Consider the following 18,571-nt stretch of genomic DNA (forward strand, 5'->3'; position numbering starts at 1 on the left):
GATTCACGTCCTCTTCCTCCCTTGTAGGTTCAGCCATGATTGTTATATCAATGGCCTTGCACTCTCTCTTTGGATTCTCTTCTGTATTGCTTGGGAGAGTACTAGGAGGGGTTTCAGTAATTCCTTTACTCAGCTGGCCCACTTGTGCTTCCAAATTTCTAATAGAAGATCTTGTTTCATTCATGAAACTTAAAGTGGCCTTAGAAAGATCAGAGACTATATTTGCTAAGCTAGATGGATCCTGCTCAGAGCTCTCTGTCTTTTGCTGAGTGGATGATGGAAAAGGCTTGGTATTGCTAAACCTGTTTCTTCCACCATTGTTAAAGCCTTGTAGAGGCTTTTTTGGATCCTTCCATGAGAGATTTGGGTGATTTCTCCATGAGGGATTATAGGTGTTTCCATAAGGTTCACCCATGTAATTCACCTCTGCTATTGCAGGGTTCTCAGGATCATAAGCTTCTTCTTCAGAAGATGCCTCTTTAGTACTGTTGGATGATTCCTTCAATCCATTCAGACTCTGAGAGATCATATTGACTTGCTGAGTCAATATTTTATTCTGAGCCAATATGGCATTCAGAGTATCAATTTCAAGAACTCCCTTCCTCATAGGCGTCCCATTATTCACAGGATTCCTTTCAGAAGTGCACATGAACTGGTTATTTGCAACCATGTCAATGAGTTCTTGAGCTTCTGCAGGCGTTTTCTTTAGGTGGATGGATCCACCTGCAGAATGGTCCAGTGACATCTTTGATAACTCAGACAAACCATCATAGAATATATCCAGGATGGTCCATTCTGAAAGCATGTCAGAATGACACTTTTTGGTCAGTTGCTTGTATCTCTCCCAAGCTTCATAGAGGGATTCACCTTCTTTCTGTCTGAAGGTTTGGACATCCACTCTAAGCTTACTAAGCTTTTGAGGAGGAAAGAACTTGGCTAAGAAAGCCGTGACCAGCTTATCCCAAGAGTTCAGGCTATCTTTGGGTTGAGAGTCCAACCACACTCTAGCTCTGTCTCTTACAGCAAACGGGAAAAGCATAAGCCTTAGACCTCGGGATCAACCCCATTGGTCTTAACAGTATCACAGATCTACAAGAATTCAATCAAGAACTGAAAAGGATCTTCAGATGGAAGTCCATGAAACTTGCAATTCTGTTGCATCAGAAAAACTAATTGAGATTTAAGCTCAAAGTTGTTTGCTCTAATGGCAGGAATTGAGATGCTTCTTCCATGTAAATTGGAATTAGGTGCAGTGAAGTCACCAAGCATCCTCCTTGCATTATTATTATTTTCGGCCATATTGTCTTCTTCTTTTTCGAAAATTTCTGTCAGATTTTCTCCAGAGAGTTGTGCTTTAGCTTCCCTTAGCTTCCTCTTCAGAGTCTTTTTAGGTTCAGGATCAGCTTCAACAAGAATGTTCTTATCCTTGTTCCTGCTCATATGAAAAAGAAGAAGAAAGCAGAAAATATGGAATCCTCTATGTCACAGTATAGAGATTCCTTTATGTGAGTAGAAGAAGAAAAGAATGTAATGTAAGGAAGAGAAGAGGAAAACTTGAACACAGAGAGGAGGATGGGGTTCAAATTTTTGGGTGGAAGAGAAGCGTTAGTAGATGAATAAATAAATAGAAGGAGATGAGAGGTGAGAGAATTTCGAAAATTAATCAAAATAAAAATTAAAAATTAAAGTTAAATTTTGAAAATTAAAGTTTGAAATTAAATTAAAAATTAAAATTTAAAACAATTAGTTAATTAAAAAGGAATTTTGAAAAAAAGAGGGAGGGATTTTCGAAAATTAAAGGTAGAAAGTTAGTTGGGCAATTTTGAAAAAGATAAGAATCAAACAAAAAGTTAAGTGGTTAAGAGATTTTGAAAATCAAATTTTGGAAAGATAAGATTGAAATTTGAAAAAGATGTGATTGAAACAAAAAGATAAGATTGATTGAAAAAGATTGAAAGTCAAATTTTGAAAAGATAGGAAATTAGAAAAGAGGTTAAAAAAGATATTTTAAAATTAAATTTTTGAAAAAGATATGAGTTAAAAAAGATATGATAGCAAGATATGATTCTAGAACTTAAAGTTTGAATCTTTCTTAACAAGAAAGTAACAAACTTGAAATTTTTGAATCAAAATATTAATTGTTGATAATATTTTCGAAAATTATGAGATAAAATTAAGTAAAAGATTTTTTGAAAAATATTTTTATAATTTTCGAAAATAAACAAGAAAAATGAAAAAGATTTGATTTTTGAAAAAGATAGGATTTTCAAATTGAAAATTTGATTTGACTTATAAGAAACAACTAAATTTTAAAAAGTTTTGAAAAAGTCAACTCAAATTTTCGAAAATTTATGAGTGAAAAAGGGAAAGATATTTTTTTGATTTTTTTTTAATTTTAAGGATGAGAGAGAAAAACATAAAAAAGACTCAATGCATAAAAATTTTGGATCAAAATATGTGATGCATGCAAGAACACTATGAATGTCAAGATGAACACCAAGAACACTTTGAATGTCAAGATGAACACCAAGAACTTATTTTTGAAAAATTTTCAAGAAAAGAAACATGCAAGACACCAAACTTAAAAATTTTTATTCTTTAGGCATTAATGTTTCAAGAATGCATATGAGAAACAAGAAAAGACACAAAACAAGAAAATATGAAGATCAAACAAGAAGACTGGCCAAGAACAACTTGAAGATCATGAGGAATGCAATGCATGAAATTTTCGAAAGAATGCACAAATTTTAAAAACATGCAATTGATACCAAACTTAAAAATTGACACTAGACTCAAACAAGAAACAGAAAAATATTTTTTATTTTATGATTTTATAAATTTTTTTTTGGATTTTTTTTTTTGAAAATTAATTGGGAAAAATGAAAAAGAAGAAAATATATTTTTTTTTCGAAAATTTATTTTAAGAAAAACGAAAACAAAGAAAAATTTTTGAAAAAGTTTTTGAAAACCAAATAAAAGTTGAAACAAGAAGAAAATTACCTAATTTGAGCAACAAGATGAACCGTCAGTTGTCCAAACTCGAACAATCCCCGGCAACAGCGCCAAAAACTTGGTGTGCGAAATCGTGATCTTTACTTCCTTGGTAACGGCGCTAAAAACTTCATACGCACGTTCATATTCTTAATTTTGTTTCACAACTTCGTACAACTAACCAGCAAGTGCACTGGGTCGTCCAAGTAATAAACCTTACGTGAGTAAGGGTCGATCCCACGGAGATTGTCGGTATGAAGCAAGCTATGGTCACCTTGTAAATCTCAGTCAGGCGGATTCAAATGTATTAAGAGATTATAGTGTACTAAAAGATAAATAAAATATAAAATAGGATAGTGGTACTTATGTAATTCATTGGTGAGAATTTCAGATAAGCGTATAGAGATGCTTTCGTCCCTCTGAACCTCTGCTTTCCTGCTGTCTTCATCCAATCCTTCCTACTCCTTTCCATGGCAAGCTTTGTGTAGGGTATCACCGTTGTCAATGGCTACTTCCCATCCTCTCTGTGAAAATGGTCCGATGCGCTGTCATTGCATGGCTAATCATCTGGAGGTTCTCGATCATACTGGAATAGGATTCACCCTCCTTTTGCGTCTGTCACTACGCCCAGTACTCGCGAGTTTGAAGTTCGTCACAGCCATCCCTTCCCGGATCCTACTCGGAATACCACAGACAAGGTTTAGACTTTCCGTATCTCAAGAATGGCCGTCCATGGATTCTAACTTATACCACGAAGACTCTGATTAAGGAATCTCAGAGATACTCATTCAATCTAAGGTAGAACGGAAGTGGTTGTCAAGCACGCGTTCATAGGGAATGATGATGAGTGTCACGATCATCACATTCATATTGAGGTGCGAATGAATATCTTAGAATAGGAATAAGCTTGAATTGAATAGAAAAGCAGAAGTACTTTGCATTAATCTTTGAGGAACAGCAGAGCTCCACACCTTAATCTATGGTGTGTAGAAACTCTACCGTTGAAAATACATAAGTGATAATGGTCCAGGCATGGCCGAATGGCCATCCCCCATAAAGGTCTAAGATCGCATAAAAACTAATCAAAGATCTGATCCGAAGATGTAAATACAATAGTAAAAAGTCCTATTTATACTAAACTAGTTACTAGGGTTTACAGAAATGAGTAAATGATGCAGAAATCCACTTCCGGGACCCACTTGGTGTGTGCTTGGGCTGAGCTTGAAGTTTACACGTGGAGAGGTCTTTCTTGGAGTTGAACGCCAGTTTGTAATGTGTTTCTGGCGTTAAACTCCACTTTGCAACTTGTTTCTGGCGCTGAACGCCAGACTGCAACATGGAACTGGAGTTCAATGCCAGTTTGCATCGTCTAAACTCGGGCAACGTATGGACTATTATATATTGCTAGAAAGCCCTGGATGTCTGCTTTCCAATGCAATTAAAAGCGCACCATTTGGAATTTTGTAGCTCCAAAAAATCCACTTTGAGTGCAGGGAGGTCAGAATCCAACAGCATCTGCAGTCCTTCTTCAACCTCTGAATCTGATTTTTGCTCAGGTCCCTCAATTTCAGCCAGAAAATACCTGAAATTACAGAAAAACACACAAACTCATAGTAAAGTCCAAAAATGTGATTTTTAATTAAAAACTAATAAAAATATACTAAACACTAACTAAATCATACTGAAAACTATGTAAAAACAATGCCAAAAAGCGTATAAATTGTCCGCTCATCAGTTCCTTCCCTCTCTGTAACATGATCTTCTTCTTTCTTCTATTCTTCTATCTCGTTTTCCGTTTCTTTCTTATAGTGGCCATAATTTCTTTTTCAATTGTAACACATCTAAAATTATTAACTTATACAGAAAATATTTTTGAAACACATCCAAAATTATAAATCTAAAATCTAAATTTAAACATTAAAAAACAATTGTAACACATCTAAAATTATGAAGTGATACACAAAATATTTTTAAAACACATTCAAAATCATAAATAAAAAATTTAAACTCTTGCAGTGGCCGTAATTACAGATATACCAGTGTTGACAATTTGAGAATTGTGATTCTTTAAGTTGTTCTTCTACCTAAACCATTCTCCAATATAAATTAGGATGTTGTACATGGCATGTAAAATCAATGTGATTGAATAACTAAACAGATACATACGGTTAATTAATTATGAATCACTTTCTCTTAAACACATCCAAAATACCTGAGGTCCACTTCCGACGAAGAAGAATTAGCAATGCTGATGACGACTAATGCGACGAGGAGTAGGACGAAGTGAGGATGCGGATTGAGCGACGAGGAGGAAGGCAATGCCAAGGACGAGCGAGGTGGATGACGGCGTTGTAGAGAAATGGCGAAGTGGAAGAACGGCGCTGGAGATGATGCGGCACAGACGAATAATCACACGGACGAATAATTAGACAGAGTTGTGATTCAACCAACTAACTATTTTGAAGGCATGTATTTTTAAGAAAACGGATATGACAGAGCTCTACTAGGGTTTCTCCACAAGAAAAAGATCTAATTCAACGAAGTATTAAGAAAGTCAAAACACGAGAAGAGGTTGATCTAAATCAACCTAGCAACATGATGATCTCCTCAGACCTGCGAGGAGATATGACCGAGGGAAACTTGAAGGTGTCATACAAGGAGTCTATGCTTACGTCCATTGGACCAAGACTGGAGGAGAGTCCCAGCGTGATGGAGGAGGTGCTCGAAGACGCCTCTGATCGGAGGACAGATGGTACAAGGAAGATGAAGGCAATAGAACGGACGAACAACCGTTTGATCCGTGTCCTGTTATTCCAGTATCGAAAAAAGAATTTGAAGATTGGTGCAGACCTTGGAAGTCAACACTTGTTGTGAAAGTCCTAGGCAAACGTGTGGGGCTAGCATTCATGGAACAACGACTACAAAGAGACTGGGTGAGAAAAGGTAAGATTGATGTAATTGATATGGATCGTGACTACTTTTTAGTCCATTTTTCATATGAAGAAGATTATTCTCATGCTTTGATGGAGGGTCCTTGGATGGTGGCGGACACTATCTCATAGTTCAAAGGTGGAGGCCTTTCTTTCTCACGTCGGAGCATCGAGTAAGAAAAATAGCGGCCTGGGTCCGGATCCCGAACCTCCCCATCGAACTCTATAATCAACGTTTCCTATGGAGAGTTGGATCGGCGATAGGTCAGATGATCAAAATTGATCGGCCAACGTCTATACACTCGAGGGGCAAGTTTGCTAGAATTTGTGTAGAAATTGATCTTGCCAAGAAACTGGTGCCAAAGATCTCGGTGATGGGGTGTGAGCTCAATATTGAGTATGAAGGTTTGCACCAAATTTGCTTTACGTGCGGCAAGTATGGCCATCGAGCTGACATGTGTACTGAAGCTCCGACCAATGAAGCTCCGCAGCCAAAAATCACTGGCGAGGTAAGCCATGCCGGAGTTGAATCCAACCAAAAAAGGAATGAGGACCAACATGGAAATAATCCACATTTAGTGTCTCAACGTGATTCTGGCTACGAGCAAAATTTCCTTGATTTTGGGCCTTAGATGTTGGTTAAAAAACCAATCCGGAAAAGGAAAGATTCCAACACAACATATAAAAAGAAAGTGATAATGGCACCTGATCTTATTCCAGTCTTGGAAGAGCATGCAAATAAGGAATGTCTTGGCGAAGGCTTGGGATCAAAATTCCACGTCCTGCAGGAAGAGTTAGAAGAAGATATGCATGTGCATGAATGCAACGAAGCCCAAAGGGAAGCCATTAATATTGGTTCTGGGCCAAGGGAAGAAAAGGCCCAACTTACCCAAGTAAGAACATTTACTAGTCATAAAAAGCCTATCAAAGTGGGGGCCAACAAAAATGCTTTGAATCCAAAAAAGACCCCCAAGAAGGCCCATGGTCTCAAAAATAGTCATAGCACTAAAGAGAAGAGTGCAGCCCCAAAGACAAGCTCTCCCGAAGAAAAAGCACAATGTGAAAAGCTAGATATTCCAGAACCCTCCTCTCAAATACAAGCAAAGGCACCCTGAAAAAGAGGCGATGGATCATGTTATGTTGGAAAGCATGAGAAGACTTCAGAAGGAGCAACAAGAGTCTCTTTCAATACCAAAAAGATCTGGTGAGTTCTTGGAAGAACATATTGCTACTAATAATTTCCTTAATCAACTGCCGCCACGTAAGATCATGGATCGCAGCGACCACGATAGAATCGGTGGAGGAGGAAGACCACCAGATATTAGTATCGGGGCTTCTTCTATTAATGAAGTGTCACAAGCGACGACACCCGTTGTGAGGTCTAACTCAGAGAAAAGGGAAAATGTCCAAGCTTGACCGTGGTTCTTGGTAACCTTCCTTCTTGTTTTGTCCTTATGAATAGTATTATCGCTTGGAACTGTAGAGGAGCGGGGGGAAAGAATTTTCCTTTCCTTATTAAGGAATTGAAACGTGAATATCATGCTGGTATGATTATTCTTCTTGAGACTCAGATTAGTGGGGATCGAGCCAAAGAGGTTAGAGATAAGTTGGGTTTTGATGGGTCCTTCACTGTTGAAGCTTTGGGGAGGTCTGGTGGGATTTAGATCTTGTGGGACTCAGGAGTTTGGAGGGTGGATATTGTGAGGCACAGTAGATAAGTTGTTCACCTCGGAGTATCTAACAACAACTCTGAACGGTGGTTCCTGGGTGCAGTTTATGGCTCCCCACAGAAAATTTACAGAAGAGAGTTATGGAATGATCTGATAGATTTTGCTAGTGATATTAGTAGTCCTTGGTGCGCTATTGGGGACTTCAATGCTCTCCTTCATGATTATGAAAGAAGGGGAAGCGTGGCTAGATCCAACTGATGAGCGGATAATTTATACGCTTTTTGGCATTGTTTTTAGTATGTTTTTAGTATATTTTAGTTAGTTTTTATTATATTTTTATTAGTTTTTAAATAAAAATTACATTTCTGGACTTTACTATGAGTTTGTGTGTTTTTCTGTGATTTCAGGTATTTTCTGGCTGAAATTGAGGGACCTGAGCAAAAATCTGATTCAGAGGCTGAAAAAGGACTGCAAATGCTGTTGGATTCTGACCTCCCTGCACTAGAAGTGGATTTTCTGGAGCTACAGAAGCCCAATTGGTGCGCTCTTAATTGCGTTGGAAATTAAACATCCTGGGCTTTCCAGCAATATATAATAGTCAATACTTTGCCCAAGATTTGATGGCCCAAACTGGTGTTCAAAGTCAGCATAGAAATTCTGGCATCAAAATGCCAGAACTGGCATAAAAGCTGGAGTTAAACGCCCAAACTGGCACAAAAGCTGGCGTTTAACTCCAAGAAAATTCTCTACACATGAAAGCTTCAATGCTCAACCCAAGCACACACCAAGTGGGCCCGGAAGAAGATTTTTGCATTAATTACTTATTTCCGTAACCCTAGGCTACTAGTTTTCTACAAATAGGACCTTTTGCTATTATATTTATACACTTGATTAGACTTTTGATCTCCTGATCACGTTTGGGGGCTGGCCATTTGGTCATGCCTGGACCTTCATTAATTTTGTATTTTCAACGGTGGAGTTTCTACACACCATAGATTAAGGTGTGGAGCTCTGCTGTTCTTCATGAATTAATGCAAAGTACTATTGTTTTTCTATTTAACTCACGCCTACTTCTTCTCTAAGATATATACTCGTTCTTCAACTTGATGAATGTGATGATCCATGACACTCATCATCATTCTTACCTATGAACACGTGCCTGACAACCACCTCTGTTCTACTTGCAATAGCTTGAATGTGTATCTCTTGGGTTTCTAATCTAAGATTGGAACCTTCGTGGTATAGGCTAGAATTATTGGCGGCCATTCCTGAGGTCCGGAAAGTCTAAACCTTGTCTGTGGTATTCCGAGTAGGATCTGGGAAGGGATGACTGTGACGAGCTTCAAACTCGCGAGTGTTGGGCGTGTGACAGATGCAAAAGGATCAATGGATCCTATTCCAACATGATCGAGAACCAACAGCTGATTAGCCGTGCGGTGACAGTGCATTTGGAACATTTTCACTGAGAGGACGGGAAGTAGCCATTGACAACGGTGATGCCCAACTTAAAGCTTGCCATGGAAGGGAGTATGAATGATTGGATGAAGGCAATAGGAAAGCAAAAGTTTAGGAGGAACAAAGCATCTTCATACGCTTATCTGAAATTCTTACCAATGAATTACATAAGTATCTCTATCTTTATTTTATGTTTTATTCATATTTTAATTATCAATTCTCCATAAACATTTAAATCCGCCTGACTGAGATTTACAAGATGACCATAGCTTGCTTCAAGCCGACAGTCTCTGTGGGATCGACCCTTACTCACGTAAGGTTTATTACTTGGACGACCCAGTGCACTTGCTGGTTAGTTGTGCGGAGTTGTGACAAAGAGTTGAGATTACAATTGTGTGTACCAAGTTGTTGGCGCCATTGATGATCACAATTTCGTGCACCACCAACCCAGGAGCTTGCTCAGACTTCCAAGCTTGTACGTCTGATTGTGGTTTGGTGGATTTGGGCTTTGTGGGTTGGCTGTTTACTTGGAGAAGAGGTAACTTGGTGGAGAGGTTGGATAGGGCCCTTAGCAACATGGATTGGCATATCAAGTTCCCTGAGGCTTGTTTTCGACACCTCCCAATGCTGAAGACTGACCACTCGCCTATTTGCCTCCAATTATCTTCCAATGCATCTATAAATAGAGGGCGTCGCCTGTTCAGATTTGTGGTGGCTTGGTTAACTCACCCGGACTTTGACAATATGGTGAATAGATGCTAGAAGCTAGATAATTCTTGGACAGCAACTATGCAAAACTTCGAGAAATCCCTTCAAGATTGGAATACTTCGGTATTTGGTGATATTTTCCAGAGAAAGAAAAAGATCCTAAGAAGGCTGAATGGCATCTCTAATAGATTAACCCAAGAGAGCAACAGGTTCTTGGAAGATTTACAATTTCAGTTATGCCGAGATTATGAGGAGGTTCTTGCTCAAGAGGAGTTATTGTGGTTCCAGAAATCGAGAAGCAAGTGGTTAGAGTTCGGCGACCGGAATACTAAATTTTTCCATAGCTCTACCATGGTGAGGAGAAGAAGAAATAAAATCCTCACTATTCAGAATGATGATGGCAAATGGTTAACAGAAAGCAAGGATCTGGAAAATTGGGTTGTATCCTTTTATGCGAACCTTTACTGTGATTATTCTGTTAATGTTCTTTTTATTATTTCTAACGCCTTTCCTGAGCTAAGTGCTGCTGACTTTGAGAGGATAGATCGGATGGTATCCCCCTTGGAGATTAAAGAGGCTGTGTTTGCTATGGGCAGCCTTAAAGCTCCGGGAAGGGATGGTATCCAAGCTGCCTTTTACCAGCAACATTGGCAAAAGGTTGGTGCTGATCTTTGTAATCTTGTTCAGAATATTTTCAGGAACCCAGCTTTGGTCAGTGATATTAATGAGACTCTCCTAGTCCTTATTCCAAAAATTGAACCGATCTCCAGCCTCAAATACATGAGACATATCAGTTTGTGTAATGTCTCATATAAGGTGGTTACAAAAATTTTAGCAAAACGGTTGCAAACTTTGATGGCTAAGTTGGTCAGGCCAACTCAGACTAGCTTTATTCCGGAAAGGCATTCATCGGATAATATTATTATAACCCAGGAGGTTATTCATTCGATGAGGAGCAAGAAAGGTGGAAAAGGTTGGATGGCTATTAAAATCGACCTCGAAAAAGCCTATGACAGATTAAAATGGTCTTTTATAAAGGACACCTTGATGGACATCGGCTTTCCCTCTCCTATAACTAATCTCATTTATGATTGTGTATCTTCTGCTGGAATGAGAGTTCTCTGGAATGGTGATGAATTGAAAGAATTCACTCCGTCTAGGAGAATCAGACAAGGAGACCCCATTTCTCCCTACTTATTTGTTCTGTGTATTGAACGCTTATCGCAACTTATTAATGCAGCTGTGGAGCATGGATTTTGGAAACCAATTCGTTTGAAAAGAGATGCTTTGGAGATTTCTCACCTTTGCTTCGCAGATGACTTAATTTTGTTTGCAGAAGCAAGCTTGGAACAAGCTGTGGTCATTAATAATTGTCTTAATGCCTTTTGTGATAGTTCCGAGCAGAAGGTCAGTCAGGATAAGACGAGAGTCTTCTTCTCCCGAAAAGTAGGGAACAATGTTAGAACAAGAATCTCAGAAGCCTTGAACTTCTCTAGAACGGATGATCTAGGAAAATATTTGGGTGTTCCCCTTCATCACTCCAGAGTTTCGGAAAGCACTTTTAATAATATTATCGACAAGATGAATGCTAATCTAAACTCTTGGAAAGCCTCCTCGTTGTCTTTGGCGGGAAGAAATACCCTGGTGAAATCTGTCCTTTCTTCTATTCCATCTTATACTATGCAAACTGCTTTTTTACCTAAAGCTACTTGTAATGCTATTGATAAAAAATGCAGGAATTTTCTTTGGGGAGACACCAATCAAACCTGCAAAATTCATTTGGTGAGCTGGAAAAAAGTTTGTGAGCCAAAAAAGTCGGGTGGCTTGAGGATTCGCCATGCTAGTACACTCAACCATGTCTTTATGACGAAAGTTGGGTGGGGGCTCATTGAAAATAAAAATGCCTTATGGGCGAGAGTTCTTCGGTCGAAGTATGGAAGCGGAAATGACATAATTCCGAAGGTGGAACGGAAACAAAGTAGCTCTAACTTGTGGAAAGGAATTTGTGCCAGTTGGGATATTGTAGAGTCTAACCATATTTGGCGCATCGGGGATGGTTCTACAATAAATTTTTGGAAGCATAACTGGGTCCCTCTGTTAGGGAGGCTTGAACATCACACAACTCAGGTAAGTAATGAGTTTGATTATTCTGTGAACTTGACTGATTTTCTTACCGTTTCAGGATCCTGGGACATTGTGAGGCTCAAGAAGATCCTGCCGGATGATGTGGTCAAAAGAATTATGGCACTGTCCCCCTTCCCCTTGGAAGCCAGCTGATCATATTGCATGGGCACCCTCACCAGATGGAGCGTTTAGCCTCAAGTCAGCTTATCAAGCCATTCAAGACACTCCTAGCAACCCCAATCGGCTTTTTAATTTGGTTTGGAGCTGGAAGGGTCCCAAATGAACTCTCTCCTTTCTATGGCTCGCTGCTCGCCAAGCCATTCTAACAAATGTAGAATGAAAAAGGCGCCACCTAACTCAAGACTTGTCTTGCCCTCGCTACACTCAGCATGAAGAATCAGTGGAGCATGTCTTACATGACTGTTATTTTGCCAGGAACATATGGAATGCCTTCATCCCTGCTGCCCAAGCACATTCCTTCTTCAACACGGACGCCGCTCATTGGTTGGAGAGCAACCTGGGGCGCCCAAGTCACTGGCCTTGTCTCTTTGGTGTTGTTATTGCCTTTCTTTGGTTCTGCCGCAATAAATTTGTCTTTGAGAGTAAGATTACCCCCTTTTCCATGGCTGTGCACCAAATTAAAGCCCGAACTGACGAGATCCTAAAGATTGATAAATACCAAAGAAGGAGTACTGTCAATGTTGAACCGCAGTGTCTCATTCGATGGCTTCCGCCACCGAAAAAAGTGTTGAAACTCAATGTGGATGGATCTTTTTTAGGCCATCTAAATAGTGCTGCTTGTGGTGGTTTATTTAGGAATCACTTAGGGAGGTTTATCCTGGGTTTCTCTTGCAATATTGGAAGCTGCTCAATAACGCACGCTGAATTGTGGGACATTGCCCGTGGTTTACAAATTGTCAATGCTCAAGAGTATACAACTCTTATTGTGGAATCGGACTCTGCCTCTGCTCTCCACTTTTTGAAAAATGGGTGCCCTGCCAACCACCCTTGTGCTCCCCTTGTAGAAGACATTGGTATTCAGGCTGGTAGAATTGCAAATATTTCTTGGTCCCACTCTCTTCGAGAAGCTAATTCGGTTGCGGATGTGTTAGCAAAAATAGGACAAGATCTGCCTTTCGGTCTGCATATTTTTTATGCTGCTCCTCCGGATATTACATTAGCTTTAAATTTTGATTGTATGGGATCTCTTCGTCTAAGAGGATCCTGAGTTTCTTTTTCTATTTTTTGTAGCTCTTTTTGCTTCTTTGGGGTCGTTGACCCCTTGATCATAAAAAAAAAATAAAAATGATAATGGATACTCGTAGAAAGAATATTCTTCTTTTGCTCCATTTTTATTTATAAAATATTCACTATATGTGAAAAGATTGATATTCGTATATATTTATACATCTTTAATTTTTTTAAAAAAAATTAATGCAAAAAATTAATATAATCCAATATAATTTGACACATTGATCATAATTTAATATAATATAACATTTACATTAAAAATTTATAATACATTTATTACAAAAAATAACAATTTAAAAAATAACATAAGAATATATTTAACATAATAATAATAATAATAATAATAATAATAATAATAATAATATAAATATGAGAATAATTTGATAATTTTACATTTATGAGAATGTAACGAGTCTTCATACAACCTAAGACAGATACTTATATTTTCATTCTCATTCACGTAGATATTTTAATTTAGAAAAATGTTACTTGTACAATAAAATTTAGTCTTTATTCAACCTTTAATATTATTTAATTATTTTTTAATTAAAATATATTCTTATTTTTAGATATACATTTATAATTAAGATTAATTTAAATTTTAAAAACTAAAATTTTTCTAACTTCCTATCCACTTCATAGTTAGTTATTGTTTCCTTCTTTTACGTTTCTTCCCTCTCTGTAACATGATCTTCTTCTTTCTTCTATTCTTCTATCTCGTTTTTCGTTTCTTTCTTATAGTGGCCATAATTTCTTTTTCAATTGTAACACATCTAAAATTATTAACTTATACAGAAAATATTTTTGAAACACATCCAAAATTATAAATCTAAAATCTAAATTTAAACATTAAAAAATAATTGTAACACATCTAAAATTATGAAGTGATACACAAAATATTTTTAAAACACATTCAAAATCATAAATAAAAAATTTAAACTCTTGCAGTGGCCGTAATTACAAATATACCAGTGTTGACAATTTGAGATTGTGATTCTTTAAGTTATTCTTCTACCTAAACCATTCTCCAATATAAATTAGGATGTTGTACATGACATGTAAAATCAATGTGATTGAATAACTAAATAGATACATACGGTTAATTAATTATGAATCACTTTCTCTTAAACACATCCAAAATACTTGAGGTCCACTTCCGACAAAGAAGAATTAGCAATGCTGATGACGACTAACGCGACGAGGAGTAGGACGAAGCGAGGATGCGGACTGAGCGACGAGGAGGAAGGCAATGCCAAGGACGAGTGAGGTGGACGACGGCGTTGCAAAGAAACGGCGAAGTGGAAGAACGGCGCTGGAAATGATGCGGCGCAGACGAATAATCACACGGACGAATTAAAATCTTTAATTTTTTAGTGAATTTATATGTTTGAAAGTGTATTTAAATGATAATCTGTTAATAATTAAAAATAATAAAACTGAAACAAAAATTTTAAATTTTAGTTTTATTTAGTTTGTATTTTAGATGTGTATTCAATTTTAAAAAAGACACTAAATCTATTTAAATGTGTTTATTTTTTTTTAATTATTGTAATAAAAAACTGAATATTATACAATTTTTAAAGAATACCTAGTTAGATTGATTAATTTATGAATCTCCATTTATCCTCTACTGTTGATAATCTTAGTAGATACCCATTTTAGTGAATTTGTTTCGTCGTCTCTAAACATTAACACAAGCATATATGACCAACCCTTATTAAGGGTGTTTATGGATCGGATCGTATCCGCAGATCCGCGGTAAATATCCGCATTCGATCCGAAAATTGCGGATACAATCCGATCCGCACCCTTTGCGGATTGGATCGTGGATATCTGCTCTACATCCGCGTATCTGATCAGCGGATCCGCAGATTCGCACAATAATAATTAAAAATAAATATATATATATATATATATATATGTTTGGTATTATATTTACTTGTTTGTATGTTTTAGTTAGTAATTATTATTCATATATTGTATTATTTTATTTTTGTTATTTACAAAGAGTTTGATTAAAAATATTTTTAGAATAAATAAGTTTAAAAGTATAAAAAAATATTTTTATTGAATTTTTTTACATAGAAATATGATTAAAAAAAGAAGGTTTAATTATGCGGATATATCTGATATCCGTCCGATCCGATCCGCACATTTGCGGATCGGATAGGATCGGATCTGGCACTAAAAACCACAGATATCATATCCGATCCGATCCGAAGAAAATTGTGCGGATCAAATCGAATTTTCGGCCATATCCGATCCGATCCGATCTGCAGACACCCTAAGTCCCTTATCTCCCAAACAATAATTATGTCGGTATCTTAAATTGATTTCAAAAATCTTAAATTGAAATGATGTTAGTTTCATAAGTTCGAGGGAGTCGACGTTAGTTTCATAGTATCTTAAATTAATTTTTGATAATTAAAAAGTATAAATATAAATTAATAATTTCATTAATTGTTATCTAGTATTTTTTTTTTTGAGTTTTTTAGTTAAATAAAATAAATCAATACCAAAATTATTGGATTCTCCTAAATCAAATTTTAAAACATAAATATCATCTTTCTATTATTATATAAATCGTTTTAGGATCATGAAAATTATATAATATGTTAACCATGCCACCCAAAAATGATTTATGCATGGATGATCAAGGAAAATAGAGAACAAATCGTTGCAAGGTACACAGAATTATAGGTAACGTATAAATCGTCCCACCCCTATAAAGATTCACATGATTTGAGCTAAAACACAAAGGCTTGGCACGATTAACGTGTTAAAGCAAACCCTTTTAAATTTGGCACGATTTATGTATAATAGAATACTTTTATTTATAATATTTTAATTTAAATTATATCTATTTAAATTTTAACTTAAAAAATAAAAATATATTTTTTATAATTTCAATTATTGATTTCATTGAGAAGATTAAATTAAATTAAAAAAAAATACTAACAAATTTTAATAAAAAGAATACTAAATTTTAATACATAAATTTAAATTTTTTCTTTAAAAAAAATTGTCAAAAAGTGTTAAAAAATATTAATTTTGCATAATATAAATTTATGTTGCTTTAAGTAACATAAATTTAAGTTTTTATGAAATTTTTAGTATTCATTATTTATATAATTTTTTTAATCATTTTTATTGATACATATTTTTTATAGAATTTTTTTGTCATTTTTTTTTATTTGGCTTTTGTATAAATTTTAATTATTTATTTATAATTTTAATTATTAATTCTATTAAAAAAATAAAATTAAATAAAAAATACTAACAAATTATAATAAAAAGAATACTAAATTTTAATACATAAATTTAAGCTTTTTTTAAATATCAAAGAATGTTAAAAAATATAATTTTGCATAATATAAATTTATGTATTTTTGAGTAACATAAATTTAAGTTTTATAAAATTTTTAGTATTTGTTATTCATGTAATTTTTTTAATAATTTTTATCGATGTATATTTTTTATAGAATTTTTTCATCATTTTTTAATATATAAATTATAAAAAATATACATCGATAAAAATTATTAAAAAAAAATTACATGAGCAATCTATAAAAAATATGCATCAATAAAAATTATTAAAAAAATTACATAAATAACAAATACTAAAAATTTTATAAAAACTTAAATTTATTTTACTCAAAAACACATAAATTTATATTATGCAAAATTATATTTTTTAACACTTTTAGACTTTTTTAAAAAAAAATTTAAATTTATGTATTAAAATTTAGTACTCTTTTCATTATAATTTATCAGTATTCTTTTTTTATTTAATTTAGTTTTTTAATAAAACTAATAATTAAAATTATAAAAAAATAATTAAAATTTATACAAAGTTAAATAAAAAAATGACAAAAAGAATTCTATAAAAATTATGCATCAATAAAAATGATTTAAAAAAATCATATGAACAACGAATACTAAAAATTTTATAAAAACTTAAATTTATGTTACTCAAAACAACATGAATTTATATTATTCTAAATTATATTTTTTAACACCTTTTGATATTTTTTTTAAAAAAATTAAATTTATATATTAAAATTTAGTATTCTTTTTATTATAATTTGTTAGTATTTCGTTTTTTTAATTTAATTTAATCTTATTAATAAAATTAATAATTAAAATTATAGAAAGTATATTTTTATTTTTTAAATTAAAATTTAAATAGATATAATTTAAATTAAAATATTATAAATAAAAGTACCCTATTATATATAAATTGTGACGGACTTGAGAGGATTTGCTTTAACACGTTAATCGTGCCAAACCTTTGTGTTTTAGCTCAAAATCACGTGAATCTTTGTAGGGTGGGACGATTTATGCGTTACCTATAACTCTGTGTGCCCTGCAACGATTTACTCATTATCCTCCTAAGTCATTTATGCATAAATCGTTCCTGGGTGGCATGGTTAACATATTATATAATTCTTATGTCTCTGTAACAATTTATATAATAGTAGAAAGAGGATATTTACGTTTCAAAGTTTGATTTAGAGAAATCCAGCAATTTTGATATTGGTTTATTTTATTTAAGTAAAAAATCCTATTTTTTCAAATGTGTAATGTATTAATAACTTTTTCTTAAATAATATAAACAAATTAGGTGATATGACTGATATCTGAATCAGGAAAAACTATTAAACAACCTAAGAAATTGAATCTGCATAAATGAATCACCTCAGAAGCATTGTCTTAAGTAATAGCATATCTCAGAAGCATTATCACTGTTCCATGTGTGAAAAAGTTTGAAGAAATGAAAAAGTGCTTACCTTAAAGCGTCTCAACGAAATGTGCATTTTCACTTCAACGGTTTAAAATAAATTTAACGTATTCAACAAGTCAAATCTTTTAAAAGTAGCTTTTTTGTTTTTAAAAGCTCCTGTAAATTTGATTATCTCAGAAACTATTTTAAAATGGTTTGTTAAAACAATTTAAATATTTTAGAATCACTATCCTACCAATAGTGATTTCAAAAATTTTATTAATAGGAAGGCTAAAAAATTTTTGAACCAGGTGCTATCATATTTCACTTCAAACAAGTTCAAAAATTTGATAATCATTTGTAGTTGAGATATTTTAGGAAAAAATTATAAGCACAATTCAACCCTACCTTCTTATACACCTTTTATTGAATTGAGGCGATACTCAAGGCACCTCTGCACAATCAAATGGGCCACTAAATTCGCTCCTTCAATTCTACTCTATCTGCGAGTTGAGAATCTCTCAATCCTAATCCTATATGCACCCTAAAGTTTCACACCCGATCCTACAGGTAGCAAATACTTTGTTTTCAACCAATACAATATAATCATTTCATATCATAGTTGTAAAAATCGAACCGGACCGATCGGTTCGACCAAAAAATTAATGAACCGGACTATAAACCGATTCGGTTCGCCTTTTAGACTGTGTAAGGATAAA

The 18,571-nt window shown here is 34.6% G+C and overlaps 1 non-coding gene and 1 pseudogene across 1 annotated transcript; both read left to right on the plus strand.

The window, feature by feature from the left end:
- Positions 1-803: 803 nt before the first annotated feature.
- On the plus strand, positions 804-907 carry LOC148581424 (small nucleolar RNA R71). The gene has a single exon (XR_015897037.1). It is a non-coding gene; the product is annotated as a small nucleolar RNA R71 (small nucleolar RNA).
- Positions 908-5,350: 4,443 nt separating this feature from the next.
- Positions 5,351-7,036, plus strand: LOC148581425 (uncharacterized; annotated as a pseudogene).
- The last annotated feature ends 11,535 nt before the right edge of the window (positions 7,037-18,571 follow it).

This window comes from Arachis ipaensis, chromosome B10 (genome assembly GCF_059453495.1).
Source record: "Arachis ipaensis isolate K30076 ecotype BB chromosome B10, ASM5945349v1, whole genome shotgun sequence".
Classification (NCBI taxonomy): Eukaryota; Viridiplantae; Streptophyta; class Magnoliopsida; order Fabales; family Fabaceae; genus Arachis; species Arachis ipaensis.